Genomic DNA, 430 nt, shown 5'->3' on the forward strand with positions numbered 1-430 from the left:
ACCTTCTCCCCAGCACAACTGATCAACGCGGAAATGGATGTATTTTCTCGTGGTTATTGGGAGCAATACTATTTTAATAGTTCACTTCCATGTGTGTTTGTATTCGTGTTTATTCTAATGTTTTGAATATATTTTTTCAAATAAATACCTTGGGTTTCTGTCAATAAACTTTTATTGTTTTGTATATCGAAAGGCTATATCATATTGTCATAAATGATAATCCAGCAGAAATATATGAATTCTGTATCGTCGACATTCCATTGGTTGTATCTACTCATTATATTTTCATTTATTTATCTTTTGTAGAAAATTCACAAGGAGGGGAATGCATTAAATATTTGCCCTTATGCAACTTTACATGTTCTAACATTGTAGTCATTTCTTAGTATACTTCGTCTATCTGTTACTTCTCTGTATTGAAGCCTAACTT

Source organism: Palaemon carinicauda, chromosome 5 (assembly GCF_036898095.1).
Source record: "Palaemon carinicauda isolate YSFRI2023 chromosome 5, ASM3689809v2, whole genome shotgun sequence".
NCBI lineage: Eukaryota > Metazoa > Arthropoda > Malacostraca > Decapoda > Palaemonidae > Palaemon > Palaemon carinicauda.